Here is a 15,718-nt window from a genome sequence, read left to right on the forward strand (position 1 = left end):
TTCCAGTTGCTCAGGCCCAAAACATTGATGTCCACCTTGGCTCCTCTCTCTCTCCTATCCCACACCCAATCCATCAGCAAATCCTACTGGCTCTAGCTTCAAAATATATCTGGAATCCAACCACTTGCCCCCCTTCCACTGAGAGGGAAGTCACTGTCCTCTCTCACCTGGGTTACCGAAATAGCCTCCTCACTACTCTCCTGTTTCCTATCCTACCCCTGCTGTCTACATCCATACAGCAACCAAGTACACCTTCCAAAACAAATTAAATCATGTCGTTCCTCTGCCCTCAACTATCCAAAGGTGTCTCAACAAACTTTAAATAAAATCTAAATTCTCACCATGGAATACAAGGCCCTACTAACTCCCTTTCCAGTTTTATTTCCTAACCCCTTTTCACAGCACTCCCCTTACACAGGCCTCCTTGCTGTCCTCAGCAAGTTATTAAACTGCCTGTATAATACCTTAAAATATAAAATATAATATGGTATAAAGAGGAAATTGTGACATCAATAACATAAATTGTGTGGGTGGAGATGTAACAGAGTAGAATTTTTGTGTTTAATGGGTACAAAGTTTTAGTTTTGCGAGATGACAAGAGTTCCGGAGATGGGTGGTATTGATGATAGCGTAACAATGTGAATGTATTTGAGGTCACTTAACTCTGCACTTAAAGATGGTTAAAATGGCATATTTTGTTATGTGTATGTAACCATAATGAAAATTTTAAAAAATCATGCATATGTCTCAAAGGATAGGCACAAAAGGTAAATAACTACAGTAGCATTATAGATGATTTTTTCCTTTATGCTAAAAGTGTTTCCAATTTATGTATTACTTATGTGTGTTTTTTATGTATTACTTCTATAATAGAAATACATCAAAAGCTGTGTATAAAACTTACACCTAGGGGCACCTGGGTGGCTCAGTCATTAAGCATCTGCCTTCAGCTCAGGTCATGATCTCAGGGTCCTGGGATCAAGCCCCATGTAGGGCTCCCTGCTTGGTGGGGAGCCTGCTTCTCCCTCTCCCCCTCCCCCCCTGCTTATGTTCCCTCTCTCGCTGTCTCTCTCTCTGTTAAATAAATAAATAAAATCTTTAAAAAAAATAAAACTTACAGCTAAAACTTACATAACTTACACAAACACAGGAATAGACTCATATAGAGAACAAACTGGTGGTTGCCAGAGGGGTGCGGGGTGGGGGGTTAGGCAAAACAGATGAAGGGGGAAGAAAACCATTATACCTTGTATAGTATTTAACTACATAAATATCTGAAAATAAACCATATGTGTCACCAGCTATGAACCCCAAACTCCCCACTGAGTGTCATCAATTTTAATGGACTCATTTCCAAAGGAACTGGACAGGAGGTCTTTAAATATAGGAGTGTTCAGATTTTCAAACGCAGACTGTGGATGCTACCTGACACAGGCCAATCATGCTACAGATGAACAAGCTGTTGCAAAAACTCCGAACATCTCTACACTGTGTCATTTGATAATGTGGTGTCTTTTGACACAGACCAAGCTACAGAGCTGCCTACAGTGTATAATTAAGGGTTTCAGATGTACTCCTGCCAAATGCCATTCATCTATGCTTGACTCTTCCAACAACTAAAACCAAAGTATAATTTGTAAAGCAAGAACACTGTGTGAATTACTTTGTCCTGCTGTTTTAAGGCACTGCACAGTTCAGAGTAATTATTCTGGGATCCCTAAACCACAAAGTCTAACCCCATTATCTGACAGGAAAGGATGCCAGGACTCAGAAGAGTGAAGTGACTTGTCCAGGGTTACACTTCTAGTAGATGGAACAGCATATGCGCTAAACTCTAGAAATTCTTATGCCTTAATCTGATGCTTCTTTTCAAAATTTAGAATTTTACCCTTGGAAAAGGAGAATAACAAGTAACAGTCTCAATGTGGTTACAACTAGAAATGACTTTATTTATAACTTTTGTCTGTAGACCGCAGAGCTTTCTGGTTACACTTTCAAGAACTACCTCATTTCAGCAATTAAGGCTAAGTTTCAGGTGTTTAAAAAAAAAGAAGAACAATTTTCAAAGGCAGATAGATTCCTGATAATTGGGCAAAATCTGAGTTGAGTGTGATACTTACATCTGTAAAATATTCTGTTTAGAAACTTAAACATTTTTGTACCATCTAATCAATCCTCACAACAATCCTGAGATAAACAGGGCAGGTATAAGGACCCCGATACTGGGGCGCCTGGGTGGCTCAGTTGGTTAAGCGACTGCCTTCGGCTCAGGTCATGATCCTGGAGTCCCTGGATCGAGTCCCGCATCGGGCTCCCTGCTCGGCAGGGAGTCTGCTTCTCCCTCTGACCCTCCCCCTTCTCATGTGCTCTCTCTCTCATTCTCTCTGTCTCAAATAAATAAATAAAATCTTTAAAAAAAAAAAAGGACCCCGATACTTACAGAAGAGGTGAGCCACAGGTTCTAGAGATAATGAACAGGAGCCTATATGACCTGAGGTGGTACGGAAATGGGGAACGTACAACAGACTAGTCAGGAAAACTAGGTTCTAAGTTCTAGTTCTGCCACTAACTAGCAACTTGACCTTGGGCAAGTCATTTGCCTCTCTGGGTCCAGTTTCCTCATCTGTACAGTGAGGATGCAGAATGTGTTAGCTAGGGCTGTGAAAACAAATACATATACTGAATGGCTTAAACAACAGAAATTTTTTTCTCACAGTTCTGGAGGCTAGAAATCCGAGGTTAGGGTCAGATTCTGGCCAGAACCCTCTTCCTGGCTTGCAGATGGCCACCTTCTTACTGTGTCCTCAAAGGGTGAAGAGAATGAAAGATTTCTCTTTCATTCTCTTCTTCTTCCTCTTTTTTAAAAATTTATTATTTTTTTTTAGTAATCTCTACACCCAACATGGAGCTTGAACTCACGACCCTGAGATCAAGAGTTGTATGCTCTTCTGACTAAGCCAGCCAGGCACCCCTCTCTTCCTCTTCTTAGAAGGCCATAGTACTATTAGATTAGGATCCCCTCCTTATGACCTCATTTAACCTTAAGTACCTTCTGAAGACCCTATCTCTAGTCATGTTGGGGGTTAGGGATTCAACATATGCATTTTGGGGGGGGGGGCAACACAATTCAGTCCATCATGGTCTCTGGAGTTCCTTAGCACAAATCTGGAACACAGAAGATGTTCACAGTTGTCTGTGGAATGAGTAATTCTACCTTGCCTCCCAGATTCAAGCAACTGCACAAGGCCTATTTCTAGACTATTGGCCAGTGATCATCTTGAAGGTCTGTATGCTTTCCCTTTCCAAAGGCAATTATGAGCCAAAGCAGGTCTCTCACAAGGCTGGAGCCTTAATTTCTTTTTTTTTCAGAAAGTAGTATGTTTAACTGTTACTTTCGGCCTTTGAGGATCACATGCAATCTGTGCTACTGCATTTAGACAGAATGTAATGGTGAATGTCAATTGGAGGTGGGCTTTAAATCAGAAGTCTACAGCTAGATTTTCTAACAGCCACGAAGATTTATGAGCAAGTGGGGCCCTTCACCAAAGCACAAAGTACCTCGTCATTCCTACTTCATCCCTGAAGCACCTGAGCATGCTGTCTCAGAGCAGCTTTGGGGTCAGAAGCAGCCTCTGGTAGGGAGAGCCAGCTTACCTCAGGTCAAATATAATTCCCTCCAATGGTAATTGGAGTCATTATTTTATGATTTAATATACTTATTGTCAAAAGTAGAAAAGTATTTTGGGCACTTAAATAAAATTCCAACAAAAATATCCCAAGGATGATTGGAGTACTGCATTGGCATTGTTGTATTCAGACCCAAGACCTTTAGGAGTATGACGGTCTGAACTTCTGTAACTACTTTATTGGTTTACTTCTCCTTACTCATGATACAATCCATAACTGCTTATACAGAGGGTCCCCTAATTGTAATGGTTCAACCTATGGTCTTTTGATTTCATGATGGTGCAAAAGCAGTATGCATTCAGTAGAAACCATACTTCAAATTTTGAATTTGGATCTTTTCCCAGGCCAGTGATATGCGAGTGGCAGCTCCCAGTCAGCCACAAGACCGCCAGGGTAAACAACCAACACGTTTACAGCCATTCAGTACCCATACAACAATTACTTTGTTTACCTAGAGTATTCAATAAATTACATGAGATATTCAACACTTTATTATAAAATAGGCTTTGCATTAGATGATCTTACCCAACTGTTGGCTAATGTAAGTGTTTTAAGCATGTTTAAGGTGAGCTATGGTAAGCTATGATGTCCGGTGGTAGGCTAGATGTATTAAATGCATTTTCCACTTAACAACATTTTCAACTTACAATGGGGTTACGTACCAAAGATCTGTAGATGCTAAATTTTCTCTATGTTAGTAATTTCAAACCCAAGTTTATCTTTCATGTCTATTATAATTTTCATCTTCATTTGATCCAAACTATCCAAATTCTGATATTCTGTGAATTGGGAACATACTGAGTTTTCTGGATTGATCCTAAAGAGCAGTGGTTCTCAAATGGGGATGATTCTGTGTACCCTAGGGGACATTCAGCAATATTTGGAGCATTTTTGATTATCACAGCTGGGGTGGAGGGTGGTAGGGCAACTGGCACTCATTTTGCTTGGAAGGGATGGCATCAGGACAGAAAAAAGTCCCAAACACTGTATGAAATCCTAACAGCTTCACAGGTTGGGAGAATTTCAAACTCCTTTTTAAAAGAATTAAGTTACTCCCTGTGCTCCCATTATTTTAGTGATTTCTATATATCCCTCCTTATTCCAAAGGTGCTGAGGTGGTTAACTCTCCCTGTAGTGTTGACTCAAGTTTCCCAAATAAAGCTTACATAGGCTTTAGGACTGATCAATACAAGTTTCAGTTTAGGAGGAAAAATGATTCTGGAAGGACCAAGAAAAGCTATCATGTTTTGGCAGCTAGAAGACAGGAGTTAAATTCCTAGTATGTATATAGCGCTAAATGCTGAGAAGGATATTTTTAAAAAGTATAAATCACAGCTGGTGTCCTTAAGTAATTTATAATTTGCCTGAGAGAGATAGGATGAGTGCCCAAGGGAGGATGGCTTCCATTACACACAGCCAATGCTCAGGGCCTCGAGGCAGGCGGTCGCAGCCTTCAGCATTCTCCCTCCTCTGGCCAGCTAAGGAAGGGCAGGGCAGGAAGGGGTGAAGATGGTCCTCAAGTGGGGAGTGCATAAAGGCTTGGAAGTGGGCACACACTAGGAAAGGTTGGGGGCAGTAAGTAAGCTAGTTATAAGCGAAAGTTACAGTTTTATCCTGCAGATACAAGGGAGCCTCGGAAGGTATCCAAACAGGAAGTTATAATGATCAAAGATGACATTTACTAAGTGCTTACTCTTTACTAGGCACATTCATTTAATTTCTTCTTGACAGCCCTATGGCCTAGCTACTCTTCTTCCCATTTTACAGATGAAGAAACCGAGGCTTGGGGGGGGGGGTTAAATAACTCACTCAAGTCACACAGTTAGCAAGTACTAGAGCCAGGATTCAAACCCATTGAGCCCACACTCTTAACCACTTCTCCAGACTGCCTCTCGATAGGATAGGAACGATGAGAGCAGAGGAAAAGACCAGACACATTTGGGAGTGTGCTGCCAACAGAGCATTTCAAGGAGTAGAAGAAGTCGATAGGGTCAGATGTTGCTGAGCCATCAGGAACGAAATGTGAGAAACAGCCATTGGATCTGTGATTAGGCAATCATGGGTGACCTTTAAGAGTTCCATTTCAGTAGAGGGGTAGGGACAGGGGTTCCTTGTAGGACATCATGGGAGGAGTGACAACAGAGAGAGCCCCAGGAAAGAAACTGACAATGAAAGGACAGGGAGAGATAGGAGAGAAATTCCCAACCTTTTCTTTTGAGACTATGCCCCCAAACAGTGGAACACTTTCTTTGAGGGACTACGATGTATTTCACCCTGTTCTTTTGTTTTGAAGGGCGAGACTAACAAATTGCAGTAGGCATGGTTAAAGGAGAATTAGCAAGTGTCACAGAAATTGTTTATTAAAAACACTGCATCAAATTGAGGTACAATTCAAAGATTTAACTGTTCGAAGGGACATTGTTATGGAGAAAGGTTACTTGACCTCTTGACCTTATATACCGCATTGGCTGGGCCCTAGGGGACGGCAGTTTGGTAACTAAGGTAGGAGACGACCATGAGGGCATCACAGATGAAAGAACTCATTTCAGATCTGTTTTGAGCCAAGAGAGAGCAGCCAAAAGCAACGTGTGTTACGGTTTTAGATGGAAATCCAGAGAACAGCTGCCTGATTGCAGCCGGGACTTCCAAAAACCTGGGCTGTAAAGGGCAGAATACTTATTAAAATTCTTTGTTTTAATGAGCTGTGGGAACCTGAGTTATCAACCCCTGTTCTAGCTACTGAGTACTTTTTATGACAAATCAAAAGCAGTTTTAGGGAGGCTACATTTTTTTCGAAGGGGAATTCTCTACTGGCGGGTAATTCAGACTGCCTAGGGCAGCAATTAAAGCCACTGAGGAGGAGGAGAGGAGGAGGAGGAGGGCTCTCTGTGGCTGAGGAGCAGTTTCACTGACTTTATCCCATAACCATGAACTTCCTCCAGCATCCCAGTGTACTCAATTCTAAAGTGTTCTAAGTCTGAATTATTCCCCCCAATACCCATCATTTTGCTCCGGCCCAAGAACTACTGCAAACAAAAGATGTATGAAAGGTAACCAGGAGTCTGGGACTGCTTGGGCCAAAAGAATCTCAGGCGGTGATGCTGTTGGTACATGCTTCCTGCCAAAACTCAGACACCCGACTAAGTGCTTTGGCAATGGACTCTCACACTCTGGCTTAAACAGGAAAGATACCAACAGGTATTTAATCTTTAAAAAGTGCAACAGTTTGATGCTGGTAGTGTAGTGATTAGCCTACCTGTGTGAATGTCCATCGATTCTTTTTCCTTTCTAGCAACTTAGGCCACTAGGAAAGTTGGTGGAATCTGGTGTCTTCTTCTTTGGAAGTCTTCAAAAAACATTATGTACACCAAATAGAGGCGAACCTGAACTGGTCTCCTCTTCATCCCTGGCCATCTCCCCATGTACTTTTTGCTGCCTTGTCACACATCCCAGCCCTCAGGTGACTTTTTTTTCATCTTCCTTTGTCTACCTGGGAGGTTTCTCTCTCCCTGACACCCATTTAAGACAAGATCCCTCCTGATTCTTCTCTACTTCCTTTGCTATTCCTCCAAACACACACACAGAGTCTGCGCATTTTAGAGTTTCACTGCTCACTATGGGGAAGTTTAAGGGCTAACAAAAACAAGGAGGGTAGGAGGCTAGAGAGATTCAAGGATGTCACAGTGACTTGTCAATTCTTTTGTACAACATCAGGGTTCGGGGAGTGAACAAAATAGACAAAATCCCTGTGCTCTGGAGCATTCATTCCCTGGGGGAGATGGACAATAAACAAAACAACCAATTCGTAAAGTAAATAAACTAGTAGTAAAATAAACTAGCAGAGGGACTATGAATGAAAACAAAGCAGGGAGGAGGGCTAAGAATGCTTTTGGGAGAGTGCTTAGTTTTAAAGAAGTAGTCAGACTTTGAGCAAAGCCAAAAGGAGGTGAGGGAGCAAACAAAGCAGGTATCTGTGGGAAGGGCATTCCAGGAGAGAGAACCACTAGTGAGTGTTAAGGCTCTGAGGCAGGGGGAACAGCAAGGAGGTCAGCGTGGATGGGCAGAGGCAGAGCGCTCTTCGTTCTGCAATCAAAACGAAAAAGCCCTGAATCTGAGCCACACTGATCTGGGCTTGAATCTCAGCTTGGCTCCTTAAATCTCGTGGACCTTGGACTCTGTCTCTCTTCATCTATACACAGTTAACCACGAAGGATAATTGCAAAGGGTTAAAAGAGATACAGAATGTAAAAATACCTATCATAGGACATGGATCATGCCCAGTTCCTACCCACCACACATTAGTCCCTTGCCTCTTCCTCTGGTTACAGGGCTCCTCTCACCTAGCTCCCATTGTGGCTGAATAACACATATCTAGAAGTAGGCCATTCACGGGCCTCTAAGAATGCAAGATCCATTACCCTGTGGAAGAAAAAAAGGCCCTGCAAACCACAGGCATCTATGTATAGTATTGTTGACAAACAGTAACATTTCAGTATCCACATTAAAAAATTTAGAATTCATACCAAACTTTACTGACTATTGCTGAGGGTAAGATTACTAAAGATTCTAGCCACTGACCTTCTACCTTCTATATTTATGTAATGCTTAAGCATTTTACAATGAGTACATACTATATTTACAAGTAGAAATCACAATATAGGCTAGAGTTGATGCTGGAGAAGTGACTCCCTGACCCTCTCCTAGATCAGTATCGAGTAGCCACTATTCCACCTCACTTACCCAAGCAAGGCCTGCCTTGTGGGACCTAACTTTAGGAACCCTTACACCTTCTATGTGGGGAGACTGGGTGCAAATAAGGCCAAAGGGAGCTGCAGATGAAGGGTTCACAGATGAAGGTCCTATGGGAGTGTGCCTGGCCAGCAACTGTGAACTCTGGTCCAGTTTGGAAAGGGGATGGATTAACTCATGGATTGTGAACCATTTTCTTAATAAAATTAAAACTCTTGCAATGGCTGCCACTACGGAGAGAAAAAGAGACCAATGAAAATAAAGTATCTTAAAGTAAGCTGACTGTGAACTTCTTTTATGATTCAAGATTGTTGACACTGAAAAAAAAAAATCTCATTTTAAAGAATACTAAGTTAAGAATACTATAACAAAAAACACATTTCACAACTAAGTAGCTTACAAGGTCAGTCAAAGAGAGATAAATAAGCCAGTTCCCAGTGTCTTACTCAACGATGCATTAAAATGTGCATTACAATCAGTCACTGCAATGCATGCTACCTACAGCTTGGAAAAATTTTGTTTTCCTCACCTCCAAAAAAACCCAAAAAGACACTTGGTGAGGGGAAAAAAATAATGCTTAAGCACTCTTAGCTGACCATACGGCCTTTCCCAGTTTAGATATATGATTCAAGAAAAAAAAAAAAATGTAGTCCAGAAACATTTTTACATTCCTCAGATTGACTATTGCACCCAAAAGGATGCTCAGCTCTGCATTAAATAAAATCCTGCTTGAGGGCGCCTGGGTGGCTCAGTTGGTTAAGCGACTGCCTTCCGCTCAGGTCATGATCCTGGAGTCCCCGGATCAAGTCCCGCATCGGGCTCCCTGCTCAGCAGGGAGTCTGCTTCTCCCTCTGACCCTCCCCCCTCTCATGGATTGGAGGGGGGAGGGTCTATCTCATTCTCTCTCTCGAATAAATAAATAAAATCTTTAAAAAAATAAAAAAAGTAAAATCCTGCTTGAATGGAATAGAGTAGACTTCTTACTTCTTGGATGCTTTTTAATTATGAGATTTCTGACTGAAGAAAATAGCGATGCTCTACATAGGAAAACCCATTTCCTCTCCAGAAATCAAGCAACACCTCTCTTTGCTTTCTGCTGCTTCCCCAGTAACATCAGGACTCATCTTGAGTTTATCTGATCATAGACTGGAAATCCTCAGGGCGGAAAGACTCCATTTCAGCATTTCCATAAGCACTGGGGAATATGCTCTTCTAAAACCCAGTGTTTTCCATGAGGCAAAGTGGCTATGCAAATTGCTTTACTGTCAACACAACAAAGCATAATGAAAAAGTAAGATCATGGTGTTCTAAAACCAGTTGTATTACCCAAGGAAGAAAACAGAGCTCACAGAATTTATGAGTATCTTATATTTCCTACCTAATATTAGCCATCAATTTATTATTAAAAGCTCTAATTTCCATGGGATATAATTTTCAAATAATCCCTTATATTTACTTATACCTTTCTCACTACTATCTTAAATATGTGACCTGAATATAAAAGTTTGTAGCCTCACTGAGTGGATTTTCCATTGATGCAACTACAGCAATTTCTAAGTCTATGAGAACTACTGGAATGTGTAGCAAAATCCAATATTTGCATTATAATAATGCACTTGCAAAAAAAGATTAAGTATACATCCATAGCTGAATGCACAGATTCTAAGATTTTCAAGTGAATAATTGCTACCATAGAGAGACTGGATTACGGTCGACTGGTCTGGATTCCTTCACCCCATTAAGGCACTTACATACAAGTGTGATAGACAATGTTGTTCTTATGACTGGCACTGAGACCAGAAGCCGGCGTGCAGGGTGGCAAGAAGACTGGAGTGGGATGCGATAATGAAAAACACGAGTGATTCATTCTATCTGATGCACATACATTTTATAGATTTAAATCTGAAGGGAAACAACTTTTTTGAACTTAACTGCTTGTTTGAGAGAGTTAAATGGAAGCATGTCTAGGACACCATTTTTTATAGGCTCAGTGCCACCTCAAAAAATTCCACACAGACCCATTCTGGAAACAACCGTTTCTCTTACTGGAAATCCACAAAGACTGATGTGGAATCTATGAAATGGAAAATCAGATCCAAGCATGTATGCTCATGCATAAGCTTGATCTTAATTAAAATATAGATGCAGTGGCAGCACCAGGGTTAAAGGTTCCTCCCAATGCCACTCCACCCCCAGCAATCAGATGCACTTGAGTTTGCATCTTTATTCCGATTCTCCATTCTCAACTGTGTGACCTTGGGCAAGTTAGCTAACCTTTCTTAGTCTTACCTTCTTCATCTTCAACATGGAGATAATAGGTTTGTTGCGAAGATTAAATGAGATCATGCACAAACACCCTTTAGCTCCATACCTGGCACATATAAGCATTTAAGAATGTGTCCTCATGATTAGATGTGGCACACAGACTATGGTTTACAAGCAATTAGTTCTGCCGCCATATCCTAATGTCTTGGGATACCCATTTTCATTTTATGCTTCTAGCTTGTACTATTCTTTTTACCACAGTATGGGGGGGAGGGGCAGAGAAAGGTAATCAGTTACATATACCCCACTTTTTGGACTGCAGCTTGAAGCAAGGTGAAAAGCTAGGAAATCGGTAACCTAGACACTGAAAAGAAATTCAGTCTTTAGGATATGACGTTATAAATGTATGGAATATATACAAATAATGTAATTTATAACATATGGAGCATCAAATCATAGATTGAATTTTAAAAGAACAAATGACAAGCAATATTAAAGAAGATAGGAAGAACCAGTATGGGCCTATCGCTAAGTATTGGTGACTGAAACAGGGATTGGTGGGCTAGATTATGGAAGATTTCATGGGGTTTGACTTCCAACAGGTGGCAAGCTTTAGTCATCTTCAGATGCAAAACCTTAATGAGTTTGAGTATGCAAGTCTCGAGGATTCTGTTCAAGGCCTCCTCTCGGCAATCACGGGGAACAATTTTCTGGGTTTAAGCCTCCTTGGCAAGTTAGCAAACAGGTAACTGTGTGCACCTGTCCCTTGAAGGGGATTCTGGCCTGACGGTGAAAGCCCACCATCCTTTCCTGACAGCCCATCCTGTCGCCGTAGCGCCTGCAGACAAATGGGGGAAGCCCACTAGGAAGTGGTCACGACCAACCAAGCCACAAATGCCCAGGGTATGGGATTTCCACCTCAACACCACGCCTGAAAACCGAAAATAGGCGCCACTCAACCCATACTGCAATGGGATTCCCCCCAGCAGCAATCTACCTCCCCCCACACCCCAGCTTGCATGTTTTATTAATAAATGCAAGATGGCACACGGAGGCAAAGAATGGGAGGTAAAGCATCTGCAGCTGGACCCGAACCAGAGCAGTTTGCAAAAATAAATAAGAAGCATGTGACAAGAAGCAGATCCCCAGGCTGGAGCTGAAGCTGAAGCCCTGGATTGCCCCACGCACCCATCTTGCTCCCCCGGCGAGCGGGGATGAAGGTCAGTGGTAAGATCCCAGCCCTCTCGGACACGCACCCTGCAAACCTTGACCGGTCCCCACCCCCGCCCTGGCCACAGGACCCGGGCATCGAGGCAGGGAAGCCCTGGCCACGGCCGGCTTCGAGGACACATACCTGCTGCCTGGGCTCGGGATTCGCTCGGCTCTGCAGCGGCGCCGGCCGCAGCTCGCGCTCCCGGGGCTCCCCTGTCCGCCCCCCACCCCCCCCCCGCCCCCTCGCGGCTCCGCCGCTCCCTCGGCTCCTCCGCCCACCGCGCTCGGGGGCGCGCGCGCGGCCTCGCTCCGGCGCCTCGCCGGGCCCACGCCTGCGCCCTCGCCTTCCGCCGTTCGCGCGCGCACGCGCGCCCCGGAGGCTACGGAGCGGTGGCGCGGCTGTCTAGGAAACCGCGGCCTCCGCGGGTCCGACTGGCGGCGAGAGCTGGGCAGGGGGCGGAGGCTGGGCCGCCAGCAGGGCTCGAACGCAGTGTGCCGGCGCCGTGGCGTGGGTGAGGGGGTCGCACGGCCGAGTTGGGGGGCCGGCATGTGCGCGTGTGGAGAGGAGGGGGTCGCGAAGGGAAGGTCTGAGGTGGAGGCGGGCGGGGCGCCCCGGGGAAGCAACAAGTGCGGAGGCTGACCGGGCCCCGCCCGGGGGGCTTCGTACAATCGAGCAAAGAAGCCTCCTCAGGCTTTGGTGCAGCGCTTTGCAGTTTCCAGAGCTCTTGCCAGTTTTTCGTTAAATCCGCACATGGCACCCTGTGAGGGAGCGAACGGCAGGCGTTGCCCTCTACGTTTTGAGGCCATCCAGGAGGGAAAGACCGCTTTCTAGCCCAGCTCGTGACAGACTCAGAGACCACTGACCCTCCATGGGCTGTCTTGGGAGAAAAATGCCTATCAGGACCTTCATTTGATAGTCTCAGCCCAGGACCCTTGTAGGACAGTGTGTCTCAACCTTTTTTTCCCCCTTTCCATTATCGCCCTCTTAAATCTTTTTAGACATTTTGCTCACGAATCACTGCCCTCCCCCCATGAAATTCAAATATCACTGATAAACTGTATAGCTGTTTATGTACCAGAGGTGTAGCTGTGCTTTATACATACATAAGATTTCGCCCCTTGGAGATGATATCGACCTCGTTGAGAGTGTCTGTTGTAGGACTATGTTTCTGGGTTAGCAGGTGGGGTAAGTGGAGTAGGTGAGGATTCTGGATGCACCCACAAATATTCTCTGTAGAAGAGTCCTCACATGTATGTATGTACAACTCTAATGTCTCCAAGTACTGCCGTGAGTAGTGGAACACGGTCACTAAGGCAGCTTCTGAACTCAAAGCTTTTATTTTTAGTCTCCATCAGTTCATGCTAAAAATATAGCCATGGGGTCCTGACATTTTTGTTAAAATACTTGAAAAGTTTGGAAACCCTCCTTTCTAGGACACATACTCCAGTGTAGCCTTTGGCTCTGCAGACAACCTTGATTTCCAGTTCTCCTACCTCTTCTGAAGGCATTTTGTTTTTGTTTAGGCCCATTTGGCCTCCCAGGAATGTTTCTGTCATTCTTGCCTCCTTCTGCCCTTCTGCTTTGCTAGCTAAAAGATGGAAATTGTGAAATTGAAAGACTTCAAAACCTAGGTCATGAAATTGCCCCTGAGCCTGGATCATGCTTTTCTCAGACCAAGGAATATCTAGGTAGGGAGTATCTAATTTGGCAAGCTGGGAATAGGTCAAGTTTCTTCAGGTCATCCCTCAGATTTCAGTGCTGCTTATACTAATCGTGGAATTTCAGAGGGAAAAAAGCCCTTGGTAGTGATATTTGTAGAGGCTACCTGGGTTGCCAGAGGATTTTTCTTTTACATTTCCGGAAGGAAGAAATGTGGACTGGAGGGGAGAAAGTGGGGATGGGTCAAGAAAATTTGGGAGTATGGATAACACGGAGGTGAGTGGACTATAGTTTGCTGACAAGTGGTGGCAGCATTTCGATTATACTTTAAAAAAAATAAGCCTTGGCATGGTTGGCTCACATTGTTATCCACTGCATTTTTTCCCCACTTAGAGAACTCTAAAGATTTGATAACACCATTGAAAAGCGCCCAGTTACAATGCTAGTTAAAAGAGTAGGACAAGTGTTTTGAAACTTACAGACGAAATGGAAGATCACTTTGGTTTACCTGGAGTCTTTGTAGTCCAATACAATTTTTGGTTCCAGGTGCAATGCTACTTCAAGGGAAATTTTTGTTTACAATGGCTGCTGTAAAGACAGCCAGCGAGGGAAAAAAACTATGTAGAAATTATGTGCTAACATCTTTTACCTGTATCTTCTAAGTGTGCTACCCCAACCTCCTTTTTTGGTAGTCTGAGTTCATGGAAAATGTAGGTGCAACCATTTTATGTGGTGAAGTAAAAACAACAACAAAAAAATCCCACTCCGGACACGTATAATTTGTCAGCTCTATGCTGCCCCCTGGTGGTATCCTACTTCACAGCGCATACTCAAAATCTTCCCTCTCTTAGGTAAATTTTGGTATTGAAAACAGAGGTAGATAGACAGGGTGGCATTCGGCTTTCTCCAAACAGGTCCTGCTCTTGTGTTCAAATACCCCTAACACCCAGAGGACTAGCCCTTGAGGCTGATCAGTTTAGAGGAACTGTGAAGAGCTCTGGCAGGCCTCTTTAGCTTGTTCTTAAACTTGCCTGTAAGAATCACTTGGGGACTCTTGTTTAAAATCAGATTCTGGGGGGCGCCTGGGTGGCTCAGTCGTTAAGCGTCTGCCTTTGGCTCAGGTCATGATCCCAGGGTGCTGGGATCGAGCCCCACATCGGGCTCCCTGCTCCGCGGGAAGCCTGCTTCTCCCTCTCCCACCCCCTCTGCTTGTGTTCCTTCTCTTGCTGTCTCTCTGTCAAATAAATAAATAAAATCTTAAAAAAAAATTAAAGAATAAAATAAAATCAGATTCTGCGGCCTTATCTCAAACATATTAAAATCTGATCTACAGGAGAGTGGCATGTGATTTTTATTTTCAACTGGCCCAGGGGATTCTTATCAATAGGAGAGGTTGGGGAATACTAGAGCTATAAACAGAACAGGTGCTGCTTCAGAAGACCAGGTGACTAACCAGAGGGAATTTTGTGGGTGAGGGAGTTCCACAGTACTAGTAAAATAGGAGCTATAAAGCAGGAGTAGAAGAAATTAACTGGGAAATTAACACTCTCTTGCCAGATACACCTGCTTCTAATGTGGCTGTAATTGGCATGATATCCCATACCAAAATGTCTTTTGAGGTAAGTCAGATTTTTTTTATTTATTTATTTTTAGTGAGCTCTACACCCAATGTGGGATTTGAACTCCTGACCCCAAGATCAAGAGTTGTATGCTGTACCAACTGAGGCAGCCAGGCACCCCAGATTTTCTTTAAGTTAAAAAGACTGTCTTTTCAAGAGTAGCAGAATCAAATAATCAGAAAATTTGTGCGTGTATGTAGCTACAGTATTATGAGAAGGCAGATTAGAGATTATGTGGATCTTGTGAATGTCTGAAAAAGATTGATATCAGAGTTAAAATTTGTTCTCTTGAGGTAGTTGCTTGTAAAAATAGAACATGAATCTGACACCACATGATTTGTGAGGTTTAATACCAGGAGATCTTAAATTGTTAATGTTTATGTATCTGTTAATATTTTAAAACCTTTTCTAAATGTTGATTTTTAACACCACCTCATTTACTTAGAACACACAGGGAGAAGGCCAATCTGAGTTAGTGAGAATCCTGAAAAATGGAATACGCGTGACTTTGTGTGATACTTATTTA

At 43.3% G+C, this 15,718-nt stretch overlaps 2 protein-coding genes across 10 annotated transcripts in view; one reads left to right on the forward strand and one right to left on the reverse strand.

The window, feature by feature from the left end:
• The window catches only part of TMEM266 (transmembrane protein 266), a 119,792-nt gene extending 107,659 nt beyond the window's left edge, over positions 1-12,133 (reverse strand). For 2 of the 3 annotated variants that reach the window (XM_032417988.1, XM_032417985.1), the window contains exon 1: positions 12,056-12,133. The gene's annotated coding sequence lies outside the window, so the exon portion shown is untranslated. The remainder of the gene's footprint in view (positions 1-12,055) is intronic. The other variant, XM_032417986.1, reaches the window with a different exon arrangement.
• Positions 11,223-15,718, forward strand: part of NRG4 (neuregulin 4) — a 171,720-nt gene continuing 167,224 nt past the window's right edge. For 5 of the 7 annotated variants that reach the window (XR_004301063.1, XR_004301061.1, XR_004301066.1 and 2 more), the window contains exons 1-2: positions 12,275-12,425; positions 15,131-15,192. The gene's annotated coding sequence lies outside the window, so the exon portion shown is untranslated. Of the gene's footprint in view, positions 11,922-12,274; positions 12,426-15,130; positions 15,193-15,718 lie in introns of those variants that run through there. The other 2 variants (XR_004301062.1, XR_004301067.1) reach the window with 1 other exon arrangement.

Source organism: Phoca vitulina, unplaced genomic scaffold (assembly GCF_004348235.1).
Source record: "Phoca vitulina isolate PV1807 unplaced genomic scaffold, GSC_HSeal_1.0 scaffold20, whole genome shotgun sequence".
Lineage (NCBI taxonomy): Eukaryota > Metazoa > Chordata > Mammalia > Carnivora > Phocidae > Phoca > Phoca vitulina.